At 43.4% G+C, this 13,176-nt stretch overlaps 2 long non-coding RNA genes across 3 annotated transcripts in view; both read left to right on the forward strand.

The window, feature by feature from the left end:
• Positions 1-13,176, forward strand: part of LOC118160265 — a 234,671-nt gene that overhangs the window by 191,986 nt on the left and 29,509 nt on the right. The gene's annotated exons all lie outside the window — the stretch shown is intronic.
• On the forward strand, positions 1,720-13,014 carry LOC118160266. Its single transcript, XR_004747385.1, has 3 exons — positions 1,720-1,806; positions 2,192-2,316; positions 12,072-13,014. It is a non-coding gene; the product is annotated as an uncharacterized LOC118160266 (long non-coding RNA).

Raw genomic sequence — 13,176 nt, forward strand, 5'->3', positions numbered from 1 at the left:
GTACTTACTTTACATCCATAGATCAAAAGCCTTCCTGAGCACTTCCTGTAAAAGCCTTCCTGTAAAGTGGCACTGACTTAAATTGTGCTATGTGAATTGGCAGCCGGTTGTGGTCTGAACTTTTATCTCCTGGATGCTAATTTTGTGAACACTGTCAGTTTCTGTGGGAGGAAAGACGGTAAATCTTCTGTATACTTTTCCCCAAAAAATAGGGATACATCTGTCAGTTGCTATGTCCAAACATAAATAGTTGCACAGATTTTTACCCAATCTGGACTACTGAAATCCAGCTTTTTCATCCCTAAATTCAGAGAAGCTGTTCTGCAATGGAAGACCAATTTTTTGTAGTACGAGTCATTGTTTGTTAAGAAAAAGGGAGGGGTTCCTCCTCCTTGCAAATATAAAATGGCTTTCCTTTTCACTACATTTTAGGACAGCGCTAATACATGCTGCATGTCCAGGTCTTTTGTGCTCAGCTGCAGAAGCACTGGTATGACTTGTGTCACACCTCTAAATCTGGTTCTCTGGAATTCATGGGACTGATGCCAGGCCACAGTTTGGGTCTGCCTCCATTCAAGCCATAGAGGGGGCTTCAAAAACAGCTTTCCCTCATTTCTGGACCACAGAACTATGCTCTGAACTTCACCTAATACCTGTATCTTCCTCTGGACTAAATCACTGCCTGTGAAAAATATTCTGCAGCTTTTTCCTCATCAAAGCCCAAGATTTTTCATTGCCAAATAGAAAGCGATAATTCCCAAGAGGCTTCTTAGGCAGGAATACCAACATGGCAGGTAGAAGAGCTTTGCAAGACCAGTGAGAAAACTGTTAAACCTCACCTATCCATGGCATGGTTAAGATAAATTTATTTCTCTGCTGCGATGTTTGTTTGGGGAGCATAGTGCTTTTTAAGCACTGCCATCAAGTCTTCTTAGTTTGAAGCACTTGAGTCTTGAGGGAAACATCAGTCTTCCAGGACTACTACTGTCTCTCTTCTGAAAACAGTCTGGAAAATTGATTATTTTTTTCATGAAATCTTCAGTAGTCTCGAAATGAAAATACTGCAGCAGCCTTTCAGCATAAACTTTGGCCTCAAGTTCTTTTTGTTAAATTGAAACTCTCTTCCCATGCACTATTGCCTGTATATTACTTCTTTATCTTGATGCTGCTGCTTCAGGTTGGGCATCTTTTTAGTCCCAACCAAGCGTCCCAGTCACCTGATTCCATGCTCTATCAAACCCAGGGTTTGTCTTGATTCCAGACCAATATAAGAAAACACTGTCTTTTTACAGGATTTGACTACCACCTCTCTGCAATCACAGAGTGCATCCTCCTTCCAAAAGTGTGTTGAGCTCCATTCCCCAATTACATACCTGAAGACTGTGCATCATGTACCATGTACCACATGCATGGCTCTAGACCTTTAGGTATGGCAGTTTCTAAAGCTCCATACGCATGTAAAAGCAGTGATGCTTCTTCCTATGGGCTCAGAAAGAACTTATGTCACTCCATGCTTCATCTTGCTAAACATTGCAGCTCAAGACCACCTCTGAGCACAAAAGATCCTTACCAGCATGCATGGGAAGACCCCTTGCACAATCTATGCTTTCTCTTAGGATGACCCATGGCTCTAGATGTCCCTTCAATGTCTCCCTGCAATGTTTCTGAGAAGGGAACTGCACGCGGCTTTGACACTGTTTCTAGCTTAGAGTTGCAGGAAAGGGCTGAAAGATCCATCTCCCTCTTGAAGCTGGATGGATGAACTGAAGCAGCAGACAGAGCCTGGAGGGAGAAAGGAAAGAACTGGTATGAATATTAATACATATAAAATATATACTGTGTGATGCATCTCTCTTCTCACACATCCAATGATCATCTATCCTCCGTCACTCCCCTCCCCTCTGCTCTGCCTCACTCTGTCTGTGGAGTAAATGTTGGATTTACATTTTCAGTCTATTTAAATCTCTCATTTTTGCTGCAGTGTAGCAGGGGAAAAGCCTTAACTCTCTGTTTGCTGTGCTGCATCTGTCAAGCAGTGAAAGAGAGCAGAGCTTTTCTCCAAAGCCATCTAACTGTTTCTACGACCTTTTAGTCTCTATTTCCTATAATTCTGGCTGGGCAAAGGCCATTGAATCTATTTGCAAATGTACTGCACTTTTATGAAACCAAGTCCTCTCTTCCACCCCTTTAGGTCTTTAAAATGAAATATTTAAAATACTGCATAATCACAAGTTGCTAGATCTTGTAAGCTTTGCAAAATAAGTCCATCTGCATGTACTGGCCTTCTATAATGCTGAAGAAAGCTAATATTCTCAGGTATGCCTTTAAAGTAAAGACGTTCAGTGATACAGTAGCTAGGCTTGCCACCTACCTGTCTGGGAGATCACAGGTGGAAACAATGCAAATGTACTTTGTATAGAGACTCTTTCCATAACTTATGGTGCTGGGGCATAAAAACTATGGACAACTGCCTGCTCTGTTACTGTTTATGCACTTGTAAATTCCAGAGAATTAATGAAGCTTTCAGATTCTGCCTGGACAGAAGTTTTGGGACAAAAAATGATGATATTTCTGAATAGATGGATGTGTCAGAACTCTGACAGCTATCTGCATGGATATGCTCTACACCTCTTCTTTGTCTTGTGGCAGGACATTTGTGAGTTCTCATGAGTGACTAAAGGAACCAGGAGTAAGGAAAAAGGCTTGGGGCTAAAAACACTTGCAATATTCAGGCTATCCTAAATTTTGGGTCCCTTTTAACTAAGTATGAGGTGAATCCAGAGAGAACTTTGACATTGGCTTCCATCCTTCCTCTTCCCCCTGCAAACTTGCTTAGAAGCAACACTATGCAAAAGGAGAGACGATGTGGATGCTCTTAGGCAGCTGTGTCTCAGAGGCCACACTGCTAGCTCTTAAGGGGATCTGGGGTGACAGTCTGTCAAGAAATCAGAAAGTGATGTGACAGCTTAAACAATCAAGCATGCAGTAGTAAATGATGAACACAGCACACATCACACAGCACTGGAAAGCATCTCGTGAGCTTGATGGATGCAGTCAGCCACCAACAGTGAAAACTGACCCAACAGTTAACAGTGATGCTCCAGGCATAGGTAATCTGCCATTTTTCTCTTTTCCACTTGCTATAGTAACAGGAACAACTTAAACATCCCTCTGGTCCCTGCCTGGCAGGCAGAGAGCTGCCAAGGAAAGGCTGATGAGCAGCTGATACTCTGCCAGCTGCAACTTGCATTGTTCAATACTGTGTGACATGGTCACAACTGGTTATGCAGCGCAGTGGGAGTGGGTGGCATAAGAACAGAAAAACTGGGACCTTGTGCTGATACTGAGCAGCTTTTGAAGGCCTCTTGAACTCTGCTGTTATATTTCCTCATATACAGAGGAGGCCAAGTGAAGCCAGCTGCCAGGGCACTGCATCTTAGTCTAGGACATCAGAGGAGTTGGGGTTCTGCAAGGCTGCTCCTCTCTCCATGGCACAGGATCAGAGGAGTATCAGGGCACCACTGCCTCCCCTATTCGCCCTCTCCTCTGAGCAATCTCCTTTCCCTACCTGCCTGAAGGGAGTTGATAATGGAGATCAAGTATCGGGGGCTGTGGTGTGATCACCTGGGAGGTAGGGTCTTTGGGCTGAGGAGAAACTGGAGAAGCACTTAAATTTGTCTCAGACTTCTTTCTTCCCTTTCTACCAGTTTGCACTGTGCTAGTATTTTAAGATGTATTTTTGACTTATTGTGTTACATTTAGATATCATTCTTGCATTGTGGTTGTACCCAACCTTTGTATGGCGCATCGCAGTGATTCCTTTTGCAGACATATGATAGCAGGTCGGTGGCAAGTAAAGTTGCAAGGCATCCCAAAAAATAACTAAAACATAAAATAGTGACTAGCTCATGGGTGCTCGTGGATCGCTGCCCAGCCTGTGTCGTGAGCATGGAATGGGATCTCTGAACAGCTGTATGATAGGGTTATTAAAGCTTATAGTAAAATACACATACAAGGTGTATTGCAGGGAGGTGAGAGAGAAGAGAGAGTGAATTAAGGCTCCCCAAACAGGCTTCGGTCTAAGTGTTTGCTAACAAGCAAGCGCTTGACTTGGCAACATTAATAATATTCTTTTATGGTAGGTTTATATATGAGCAAGAGGGAAGATGAATCACATTGTAGAAATAAAGTCAAGCACTCACGATGTTGAGAATTGGCTTGGCTGGTTAGGGAAATAAAGGGCCCTTCAATCAGGGAGCAGAGAGCTAATTGTCTCATTAGCTTATCTGTCTGGGTTGTATTCCCCTGAGAAGAGGGTGGGAGATGGAAAGGAGACAAATGAAATAAATGAAGCAGTCCTCTGGGAGGAGGATTTTCCCTGAGAAGTGCAAGGGGCTAGTGTCTGTACAACAGCACACTTTGCTGCAGTGGCTCCAGGGCTTGCCTGCCTAGAGATGAAGCCTGGAAAGCAGTGGGAAATATCCTGGAACAAAAGGGATGGGGAGGGGGAAAGGAGCATGACCGGGAAAGGAGCATGAAGGGGCAGCTCTCTGCTCTCTCTGCTTTAAAGTTTCCTGTCCTTCTCTCTCCTCACCCAGTTTTAGTATCTCAACAATATGGTGTTGTGGTTCTCATATGGAGAAGTATTTAGCTGACTTGAGAGACCAAGCTAAAAGTAATTCCTCTGGAATAATCCCAGAACCTCTTGGCAAAGCCACTGGGGATCAATTTGCACTGCTACACTGGCATTTCTCCCCAAAATATAGCATCCGGGGAACAATATTGTTGGTGTGGTATTTCCATACTTACATATATAACTCTAGGATTTACCATTCATATTGTGCTTGATCCTGCAAGGTGTTCTAACACCACTTTAATGCAAGGAAGCAATGTAGCACAAGGGGCCTTTCCATCAGCGTTAGACTAAGATCCTTGCACCAGTAAGTTTATATTCAGCAAGACATATCCTCTGTATTTTTTCAGACCTACCAATCTATTTGCATACTTCAAATGCTCCAAATGCCTTCTTTCTCTTTTCCATTTTTCCTTTTCCTCTTCCTTTTTCTTTTCCTTTTTGCTTTTTTTTTTTTTTTTTTTTTTTGAAAAGGACTATTTCTAGAGTTGCTTCAGAGCTTCCTGAGAAGATGTTGAATGCTGAATCACAAGGTCTATTCTGCTACCAGAACTAGCAGCAGAGTCTTTTGGAATAGGCACTCGTGTGAACTTCCTTGCAGGCATTCCCTTAAACTGGAAGCAGGTGAAATCCAAGGGATGCACTGCTCAGCCTGCAAGCCCTGGGGCTGAGGGCACAGCAGCTGTCAGGAGATGTGTTCTAATCCAGACCTTTGCCCAGTTTTGATTATTTGCTGAATATTAACCTGCTGAAGTTAAGTTTGTTCCTGATAATATGGCATTAGTCCCTGTGGTATCATCTTATAAGCTTAGATACAGAATTAAAAGAAACTTCTGTTGATTCCATTTAGTATGAATGGCTGTGAGTCAGGCTTCCTATGCTGACTGATGAGATAATACTCCAAGCTACGACGTGTTCATTGTGAAACCTAGAACTGCATCCAAGTAGAATATTTCCAGACAGCTTGTTGGTATTATCCACCACCACTATTACATAGCACAAGATCATCCTGGAACAAATGAGGATGTGCTTTCCTAAACACCAGACACAATGACTTCTTCTAGTGTTGCATTTCTGAAATATCACCTGTAGGAGGATTGTCTTCAGAAAATGTCCTGATTGGAAAAATAATAATTAAAAAAAAAAAAAAAAAGAGTTGAAATTCTCTAATATGCTATTTCTGGCTTGAAACACTTCTCTTTTTTTTCCTGTTTTGACTTTCAGAAGGCTAAGAAACCAACTGATTCCTTTAATAAAAATTGATAAGCTGCTTATTTGATGGGAAATTTGAAATTTGATGTTCTCTTCTGGGATGGGAGGGGTAAGGAGCCATTCAAATCTGAGGCTGCTTACAGCAGGAAGTCATTTGCTGTCTAATTCCACTGATTTAATAAGGTTTGGAAAATTCCTAGTGAAAAGGCTTCCAGCCTTTTAAATGCTGGTTGTAACAAAATCCAGACAGAGGATCATTCTAACCAGTACTGGCCAGTATGTAAAAAGGTGACCATCATCTCAAAGACATATCCACAGGTGAGGGGCTTCTTGGAAGATTTTTCTCAGAGACACCACCCTTGGTCATTTTGCTTTCTGGGATCTGGTGCCTATCAAAGAAGTTACATTTTGAAAACCAAGGTATTATGCCATGGACTGGAAGGATGTCCACGGGGGAAAATAGCAAGCAATAACTGCTCAGCCCTCTCCTTCTGTGCTGACAGCCTCTCAGAGGGATACGTACCTGATTTTATGGCATCAGCTATTTTCTCTGGTTTCTCCCTACCCATGTATGTGTCTGTGTCTGTCTCTCTAAATCCCTTCCCATTCTCCAAAGAGGAAAATGTCATGATAACAGGGTGTGGGGGGAATACAGGCTTTTGGAGCCTGCAACCATATTGGGCTGTCATCCAGCCCACCACTGATCTCGGAGGGAATGCATTCACCATCTGTAGAGAGTCCATGTCTCACTGCAGCCATCTGTTAAGCTCCTCAGCCCACTTGCACTCTGAACAATGGCAGTGCCTTCCAGAAATCCTGTGGGAGAGTATTCCTCCCTCCCTCCTTTGGGTGACACTCAGCACACAATGCTGCCTCTGAACAAAAGTATCTATAGTTCTGCCAGAGAGACAGCTTTTCAAGGTAAAAAACTATTTGTGCTCCTAATCCAAGCATCATAAAGAGCATGAAGACCTGGGAACAGCTGTCTTGAGGTTCTTGAGGCTCTGGGACTCCTAATTTTCTCATTGTTTTTGGAATATGAAGGATCTTGCAAGCCCCTGAGTTTACCATATGTAGATGGTACTTCTCCACCTTCTGAGTGGCAAAAATAGTATGATGAATAACACCAGCATCAGCAAAGGACCTGCTGTCCATGGAGAAGATACTGCAGAAGAGATCTTGGCAGCACCATACCATTGACTTTGAAGTGAACCTAATGCACAGTCTACCCCTGCAAACCCTGTTATACTCTAGTCCATGGTCCAGTGGGTATCAGCCATTAATCAATCTCTTCGTTCATGCTAGGACTCTTTATTTACCACTCATGCTGTAAGCTGCCAGGCACTGGTAGAGCAGGATTTAGGCACTCAATGATTTCCAATGTCACAAAGGCAATCTAGATATTCATCTTATTAAAAGGATTAGCCTACCACAAGCTCTTGAAACCAGGCTATCCTATCCTCTTTAGGGATGACTTAACTCAGAGATCTTTGAGTTCGCTACTGGGTTGACTAGTCAGCCACATCACCCTGGCAGAACTAAGTCAGAAACTGACCTAATGGACCAGTGATAGCTCCTCAGCAAAGCCAAGGACTTCAGCTGGACCTGACACCAGAAAGCTGAAACAGCATCAGACAGAACAGGCTAATTCCCTGACTCCCACGTGTGATCTTGGCTTGCTTTAGCTGCCTCCTAAGAGCTGCTGCCGCTACCCAAGCCACGTGTTCCCTGGGATTGCAGGGTGTTTCTAGATATTGCTAGGTAATTCCTGTCTTCCTCCCACCCCCGCACAGATCACTTGCCAGACTCTGAAGGAAGGGAAAACTTCTCAATTAACATTTAGTAGAGACACTTGCCTTTAATGCACAAGAATGGGGATTTGCTCTTTTCGCTGTTATTCTGCCACCTCCGTACTCTGGTGGCATCGAGGTGGGAAGAACTTCTCTTTTTTTACCATCTCACCTGCTGCTGCCTAACCTTTGCGATCTGTGTACCAGCCCGGGGGCTGCTGTCTCTCCAAATCCTGTTTTGGGAAGTGAGGCCCTCCCAGAAGACAACACAGGGGACAAAACTCAGATCTGAGCTGAAAGAGAGAAGGAAGATCTGTTGCCAGCGGGGAATAGGGCTTTGCTTGCAAAAGAGAAGGTGCCCTGATAGAGATGTCTTCTGCCACTGAACGCGGCTGTTAACAGGGGAGTGGATGTTCTGTCAAAAAGCTGTCAGGAAGTCAGGCAAATATTTAAAGAAGCAGATTTCCTCCTGAGGGTGAAGAAATACTGCTCAGCACTTGACAGTGCAGCCTGGTAGCTCCCAGCCCCAGGGACTAATATGCTCACAGCCCCTGTATCCAAAGGACGGCGAGAGAGGGCAAGGGGATGAAAACAGAAGGAAAACAGCCAAGTAATTCCTACATACAAGCAATCATGCATAGAACAGAGTCCTGTGTTTCGTCTGCACAGAAACAGACCCTCCTCCCTGCAGTCTGCCTGGGGGAATGGGTACATGTACCTGGAGAGCTCGTCCCCTCTGCCAGACACCACCAGCAAGGAGGTGGATGCAGAGAGGAGCAGATATGCACCACTACCTTGGGAAGTACACAAGGACGTTCCCATCCATCAATTTACATGCAGATTCTTCCCGAGTCAGATGCTGAAACTGGTTCATATACATGAGCGCGCTCTCTCGATGGGGTCTCTTCCTGTAGGGGAAGGAACTGCGTATAAACAACAGGGCAGCATTTAATGTCCCCAAAAAAATGGGTTTCTAAACTTATCTTGGCAAATAGGACAAAACAATTGCTCTCAACAGACCTGCCAGGTAACTAGATTGCTCTGTATTTGATAAGCAGCTCGTGCAGCCTCAGTGGCTGAAGCCCAGGTTCAAAGCTACACATATGCCTCTGGCTAAGGGATGCCAGTCCAGCTCTTGCCTAGCTGGGACAATGTGTAAGAGCTGGCCATCTCGCTATCTAGAAAAATAGGATGCTCACAGGCTCTGCAAATGGCTTTCTGTATGCAGCTTCCCTTCCCTCAGACACTTAATTGAACACTGCGCTTCCCCCAGTCCTTGCAGGAGAAACACCATTGTGAGCCCGGGCTCTCTGCTGTGAGCATCCACTGCAGGACATTTAAATATTGTCCCCTTTGGCTATGCTGTCTGTGGAGATTAGTAATCTTCTCCATTCCCCGCCTTCCCCTCAGAGAGCCGGGCGCTTCAGCTCCTCCCCAAGCACTGACCTAGTTCTCTGTGTCCCCGGGGACACACACTGCATCCAGGTCCATCCCATGGCCAAGGCTGGGCCAGTGCAGGGGCAGGACATGCTGCTGCCTGTGGCTTGGTAGTACAGGCAGCAGCAGAGGCATGGTGCACACAGATTGAAAGTGGATTTGAATATGGGCTCTTGAAAAATATGAGATAGCGCACAATATGTTTTCCTCGGTGCTGTAATGTATTTCAAACAGCTCACTTCCATCTCCTGCACTTTAATTAGCATGAAAATTGGCCAGTTCCACAATCCCTTTAAATACATTCGGTGTGTTACCAAATATATTTCAAAAGCAGTTACACAGAGGGAGGCCAGGGCCTGGGGGTGGGATGAGCACTCCTCATTTTGTTCCAACTCATTACTAACCTGTCTCGTGGCTGCTGTAAAAGGAGGCTGGTGGGTCTCGGTTCAGTTTTTTGGTGGACAAATGTCACCAGGGGAAACCTAAACACACCAAGCAGTACCTTTGGCTGGTAGGCGGAGGAGCTGAAATGAGAAGGCAGAAAAAAAATAAACCCTTCAGCTACTCACATGATGCTCTCTCCCTAACCTGAGGGAGGACCACGGAAGAAGTTGTCTGTTTAGGATGCTTACTGGTGCTGGGGGTTTCTTCTACCTGCTAGAAGTTGTGTTCCCCAGCATGAACTGCAGCCTCATCCTCTCCATCCAAGGAGAAGAGGAAGAAGTGGGGAAGAGGGAAGGGACAGACGTCCCAAGGAGACTTCCAGAAGCCTGTGGCCCATGCCCCTGGTCGGAGAGGGATTTCCACTGGGCTGTGGAAGTACCCCAGTGATTCCCTCACAGACTGTCCCAGTGCCTCAGAGCTCTAGGATGGCAGAATTGATGTGCTGCTGGGCCTGCAGGAGAAGTCAGGATTTGGGGAGTCTTGGGGAGGAGCTGCAAGTTCCTTGTAGCATCAAGCATCACTATATGCAAATGCAGGTAATTTCATGGAAATGTATGTAATTTTATGCAGATTTAAAAGCTATTGACTTTCTGTCACAAGATGTTGGCAGCTATGGTATTTGTTTGAGTCTTTTTCTTTCCCTATTTAAGCCTTTTTTTTTTCCTTTTGGAACTTAAAAAATTAAATATTCATGGAAACATTTCTATGAGTCACAGAGAGAGACTGCATCAAGCTGAAAAGTTCAGATGTGTATCCAAACTTCCTCAAAGTGCTTTGGGATAGGAAGTGGGGTTTGAGAGTGGGTTGTTTTCAGACAGTCTGCAGAAAAGCCTCTCCTACCAGAACTTCAGTTTGGACTTATGGGTGACCAGCAACTTTTCTAAGAATAAATGAGACTTCATCTTGGTTAGTCAGACAGCATCAGAGAATATCTAAGTGGAAAAGAAGAGGAGAGATCGCTCCAACTTTAAGTACAGAAGGCAGTTCCAAGCAACAAGCTAGGGCTTTGCTGTTGCTTTCTGCAGCTTTCTTTGTGTTGCCTGGAGCTGGAGCTGCTCATTATCAAGATCCAGTACAGTGGATAAAGGAATATAAAGGATCTGATTACCTATGAACAAAACGGGTGTCAAAGCAGAGGCTGCATTTCTTGTTTATTGTATGCCCTGGTATATTTGTGGGAGCAAGTATTCTTCTCTGGAAGCTGTTGAATGAGACCTGGGCTTCGAAATATTTTTGGGCTGGTTACTGTGTGCAAGGCCAAGCCTTACTTTGGAGACACCATCAGTGAGGGCTGGAGAGTGGGAAGGTGAGACAAGGGTGTGAAACAAGGACAGAGGACAGCCTGAGCCATAGCCACAGCAGTAAGACGAGATAGACAAGGGAGAAACCATGCAATCCTACTGCTGTTGAAGCCCCAGGCTGGTGCAGAATTCAGCTTGCATACTTAAAAGCCTGTGATGCCAGGCTTGGGGACCTGCATGATTTGCACATTGGTCTCTGATATTTTCAAGAGAGCTATAAAACCATGACAGTAGCTTGTAGGATCACCACTCGCCCAGTGCCACTGCTCTGTGGCAGGAAGGGGTGGACCGCATGGCCTACCCCATGAGCAAGGCATTCTCCAAGGGGGCACCAGGGAGTGATTCCCTTACTGGGGAAAAAGGGCCTGAATTTTATGGCTTTACCAGCTTGATGCAAAAGTCACTTATTTTTAAAAGGTGATTTGGAAAAGGCTGAGATCATTTTTCTGAAATGACAGGAAAAGAAAGGAGGTCTTTGCAGCTGGCTGAATTGAAATGAGTTAATTTGTTCCCATCTGAATGTTTGTTTTTAATGATGCTGGAGATATTATTCTGTTGTAAGACTAAAGTATTAAGCACGGCTAGAACTCTTGCCCGAATTACTATTTAGCTGATAACTAAATCTAATGAAAAGTAAATCATGTACACACAGGCCTTAATAAAACCTTGGTTTGCTGTATCCTTCTTCCCTCGGTTAGAATATCATGTCCTATCTGGCATAAACCTTGAGCTTAAATAACAAGAAAGATTGGCTAATGAAGTTGTTTTTCCTTTTTTTTTTTTAACTCTTGATTCAAGAGGTGTCTAAGCCCACATGCTGTAACATTTGTCCTCTTTTGACTTCCTAAGTGATGAAACTTTTTAACAAGTTGAGGAATTTGCATCTGGATCTGTACTTGAAGCACTTTAATGCTTGGGGAGAGTTCTGTGGTGAGTGGCATTTTGGAGGAGTGAACTGCTAAGTTTGGACTGAGATTTTGCCCTACATTTCAAACATCCTAACTCCGGAGTGATTCAGCCTCTGCTTTATGATTCAGGAAATTCCTTCATAATAGAAAATGTTCAAGGAAGGAAGAAGCAACCTTTTTATAAAAGCTCTTGGTTTTTTGTTTGTTTGTTTGTTTGTTTGTTTTTTGTTTTGTTTTTTTTTGTTGTTGTTGTTTGTTTGTTTTGTTTTGTTTTGTTTTTTGTCTCCATTGCCATGGAAGTTGCCACAGAACTGACCTCCTATCTGTGAATTGTTCTTTGTTACAGATCCAGGTTTTTTTAAGTCTTCTTCTGCCATCAAAAAAGCTAATAACAGCTATCAGAATATTAGTTAAGAATAATTCTGTGCATCACTGTTTTCCAGAATAAAGCTGAAAAAAACAGTAGTTCTGAAGGGTATGGACCTCATCACCTACCACAATAAAAGGCTCACTCGGAAACCTACTGACATCACCTCTGACACCTAGTTTGCTCCTGGGTTGTTTTTGTTTCATTTTTGTTTGTTTATTTGTTTGTCTGTCTGTTGGGTTGGTTGGTTGCTTTTTGGCTTGTTTGTTTTTGTTTCTTTTTGCTTGTTTGTGTGTTTTTGTTGCTGTAAATGCCATGAAATCCTTTATTTTCTGTCTGAGGCTTGTTGCAGCTACTCATTTCCATCTGTTGAAACTCCTTGGTTTCTACCATCCTGTTAAAGTTCAGTGTTACCACACTGAAAAAAAAATATATATAGTGTTTTATCAAAAATGTAGGGGCTAGGTGTACCATTTATTTTGCCGGGGTCTCATAGTGCCACTTTTATGTATGTCCCAAAGACTTCATGAGGTCTTTTCCTATTATGACTAACAAACAGAATCTCTCATATATTAAATTAACTTGAATGCAAATGTAACTCTCTTCTTCTTTTTTTTTTAACTTCTCCTTTTTTTCTTTTCTCAAAGCATTCATAAGTTATCATAATCAGGTATGTACAGCAGCAAGACAGACATCTCTGTCCTGTCAGTTCCTAAGTCAAATCCAAGACGTCTTGCAAGAGCTCTGCTGGGGACACAGAACACATTCCAGGAAAGGATAAACATTTTACAACTTTACAGCTGGTCATAGCTTGGGGTAGGCTAACACAGAGTACATCTGCTAAGTACAAGATCACCCAACACCACAAAGTACTGGGGGGAATGAAGAAATACCTGTTTTAGATATTATTCAGAAGAGACTATTAAAAGGAAAGGTAACAGCGAGAATAAAATCCTCATGCTCTGTGATAAAGGTTGCTAGAAGCAGAAATGTCCGTTTTTTTTTTTTTTTTTTTTTTTTTTTTTTTTACCACTGTTCCTCTTGTCTATATTTGAATACATGTTAGTGAATGTGGGGTATTTGT

Source organism: Oxyura jamaicensis, chromosome 1 (genome assembly GCF_011077185.1).
Source record: "Oxyura jamaicensis isolate SHBP4307 breed ruddy duck chromosome 1, BPBGC_Ojam_1.0, whole genome shotgun sequence".
Lineage (NCBI taxonomy): Eukaryota > Metazoa > Chordata > Aves > Anseriformes > Anatidae > Oxyura > Oxyura jamaicensis.